This window comes from Limulus polyphemus, unplaced genomic scaffold (genome assembly GCF_000517525.1).
Source record: "Limulus polyphemus unplaced genomic scaffold, Limulus_polyphemus-2.1.2 Scaffold174, whole genome shotgun sequence".
Classification (NCBI taxonomy): Eukaryota; Metazoa; Arthropoda; class Merostomata; order Xiphosura; family Limulidae; genus Limulus; species Limulus polyphemus.
The window spans coordinates 401124-405119 of record NW_013665784.1 but is presented as its reverse complement, the minus strand read 5'-3'; positions in this window follow the sequence as shown (position 1 = coordinate 405119).

Here is a 3996-nt window from a genome sequence, read left to right as displayed (position 1 = left end):
TATATATATATACATATTAAACTATATTTTTAAATAACTCATAATTTGAATTCACTAATAACGAATGTTTAACGTTTCTTTAACAGTATTAGAAACTTGTGTCTTTGTAAACCTATAGTTATAGCTAGCATTAATGTAGAATACTTAATAACATTCCTCTAACTGAAACTAATGGCTTGGATCCAGTTTAGTATATCATGATCATGCTATTGTTAGGATATTCCAAAAATATGTTGACAAAAATGCTAGAATCTATTAAGAATGACTCTCATTTCATTTTAAGTTCACTAACTACTTTAGTTGAACCGTCTAATATTAATTTGGACCACCTGTCGTTTCGAAAATATTTTTAGTTCAGCATGGCACAAACTGCATAAGATATCAGAAAATTTCTGTTTTGTTTCAGCTTATTCTTCGAGAAGTACGAGGTGCAGTTCGTTGACAGATGTGGGTAGTAGATTAAGGTGGCAAATGAAGTGTTGAAGCTCATTCCAGAAATGTTTAATCAGATTGAGATTTGGTGATTGTTTTGACAAAGGAAGTTAGTCAAATCTGGGAAGTGTTATGTTTTACAAATTAATTTGGGACAGTACAAGCACATTAGATTGTTTTCTATATTAATAAAAGGGTGTGTCTGTGTGTTTGTGACTACCATAGCTCCAGGAGGAATAAACCTAAAAAACCTGAAATTTTGCACCCATACTAAGTGGACCCTGAGGTTATGCATCTTGGTATTATTACTTATCAACGTGCGTGCGCTCATGCACATCTTTTTAATGAGGCAAGTTCGCAAAAACCTACATAGAAAAGAAGTGGTTTCTTATATAACAACTACTAATATATAAAAAATGCGTTTTGGTAACAATGCATACCAATAATGGCTTATATGTCATGCTGCTGAGAAACAAAAGTATAACCTAATGTTGTTCTTAGTCTACGTAGTGAAAGTATTGAATGAAATGTATGAACTATAAAATTGAAAAAAAAATCATTGTTATCTGCCACTTTCAGTTAGTTATTCGATACATTTTTATTTTTAAGCATTTAAAGTTAGTCCAGATTGATTCAACTTTATGTTGTTCTTCTTATTAGTATCGTATCCTGATGGTCTTTATTGGTAACTGAAAGTTTCTTATAAGGAATGTTTACAAATATTTAATTACAATCTAAGGACAACAAACCTGTTCATCTGGGACATTCCATCTACTAAATTAGCCTTCGAAATGAAAATAAGACACACAAAGCTAGCTCTTATCGTTCAAATATTTTTCAAGCCTTCCATAATGAACCTTTAAATCAAGTGCTGCCATCAAATCTGGAGGCCAACCACCCTGTTAGAAAAATAAAAATGCCTTAACTGAAGATGACTTCTACTCTGCCAAATTTTATATTTGCGTTTCTTAGTCAACGCTATCAACTTCCTTAACACTCTTAAACACCTAAATCAGATCCCCCTCTAACTCTTTTTTTTTCAAGAGAAAACAATTTCAGAAATTTTAACTTGGCCTATGACAACCTTTTCATCCCTAGTATCATCCTAATAGCCCTCCTCTGAACCTTCTCCAACAATTCGATGTCCTTCCAAAGGTAAGGAGCCCAAAGCTGAACATAATACTCCACATTTGGCCTAACCAGTGAAATATACATTGATAATATAACATCTTTAGACTTGTATTCAATATTTTTGTAGACACAACCTAAAATCCTATTTGTCCTAACATTAGTAATAGCATATTGCTTGGATGGCTTAAGGGACTGATCAACTAGAACAACCAGGTATTTTTCTTCCATAACATATCAAGGTTATTCCAATCTAAATTATTCTTATAACTCAAATTATGATATCCCGCATGCATTATCTTACATTTATTATAATAAAAACTATCTGCCATTTATTTGACCAACTCATCAAATAATCCAAATCCTTTTGTAAAGCAACGGAATGCTGTCTCACACCAAAACGCTTAATATCATCAGCAAATTTAAGTAATTTATTACCAATTCCTTCATCTATGTCATTGATGTAAATCAAAAACAGCAAAAGTCCTAAAACTGATCCCTGAGGTACCTCACTTGTGATAACAATCCAGTTTAACTGAACTCCATAACAACCTTTTTTCAATCTTTTATGCAGCCAGTTTTCTATCCAAATAGGCAAATTATATCCTACAGAGGTATCGTTTTTGTATGTGGAACCTCGTCGGATGCTATATAAAAATCCAGTTATACCAAATCCACTCCCGTACTCTCATCTACATAAGCACTAACTCCTTCAAAAAATGTCAAAAGATTAGTAAGGCAAGATTTTGCCCTTATGAAACCATGCTGACTATCCACCAAAATATTTGCTAACTTCCTATCATTGGACAATAAATGGCTCAAATATTCAGTCCTTAGCCTCTTTCTTATTATCTGTCCCAGGAGCTTTATCATTATTTAAACTTCCCAATTTTTTGACAAGTTCAAAATTGATGTTATCGTCTTGTTCAATTTTATTTTCATCTAGTAGCTGTTCAGGAAGGCAAATATTTATTAAATCTTCTTTAGGAAAAATTAAAGTTAAATTAAAAAAAACCAGCAACCTCATAATAATCAAATATGAGCATTCCAGTATCATTCATCATTTAAAGAAATCCTAACTATTAATTTTTACATTTTCAGCCAACCTGATTTCATATAGCCTTTTAGATTTCCTAACTAAACGTTTGACCAACTCTTTTGATCTTCTATAATTCGGTAAAACTTCGATCATGGAAGTCAACTTCAGTTTCTTAAATTTATAATGATTTACTTTATTTTTATCCTTTATAACCTTTGTGAACCTAACTTGTTTTTTTTTTTTTTTTTAGCTTGCAGCCACCATATTTTGCCTATAAAGAACATGCCTGTCTTGAATATTTAAAAACTTATTTTTAAAAATTTCCACATTTTATCAGTATCTCTAATTAATTCAGTTCTCCAATTTACAAAAGGTAGTTTTTGTCTCGTCCCTTCAAAATTTACTTTTCTGAAATTTGGGGCCAAAATCTTATTATTCCTGATCTCCATATGCAGAAAAACATCAAACCTAATTGAGCAATGATCACTTTCACCCAGGTATTCTGCAATCTTCACCCTATCAACCATGTATGTCATAGTAATTAACATAAATCTAAAATATCGTTGTTCCTAATAGGTTCCATGATTAACTGATGAAAAATACTTTCCTCAACAGTTTCTAAAAACCTGTCTTCTTCATGAATTGATTTTAACGTTTCCTAATCTATACACCTCATAATTATAACCTCATTAGCAGCTAATTTCTTTTTCTCACCGTACAGTGCCTCCAAGTAGCACAGCGGTATGTATGCGGACTTACGGCTCTAGAAACCGGGTTTCGATACCCGTGATTGGTAAAGCAAAGATAGCCCATTGTTTGTGTAGCTTTGTGCTTAACTTCAAATAAAGAAAACAAATAAACTTCATTATTCTCATTAATTTCATCTGGTGGTCTGTAAAAAGCTATTCCCATTACATCAAAATCCTCCTTCCGAATAGTGCTCTAAAGTCATTTGTTTATTTCATATACTTTACAATAATAACCGTTAGTCTATCATTAAAACTACTTCTGTACCTTTATATTTTCTTCATTATTTTGGCCCTGTAGTCCTAGTATAAAGCTGCCCTTACAGTTGAATTAATAGCCTTTGCAAACAAGCCAGTCCCTATCGTAAAACCATTCATTCTAAAAAGTTCCTCTCCCAACTGAATTAATCCCACAAATCCAACCATCCGATCTGCTTGTCCTTACCTTTTAACGTAAGCTTAGTATTCAGCCCTAGTGACCTACTGATAATTTCATTCCCTTAATCAAGTCTCAGCAGTATTACTGGCAGAACTAAATTATTATAGCTTCTTTCTTTAAATGCTTCTTTCAGTCCCTTGTACTTATCAATTAGCGCCTCTGACTTATCCTTCCCTACATCATTAGTCCCTATGTATAATACTGTTGCGTCA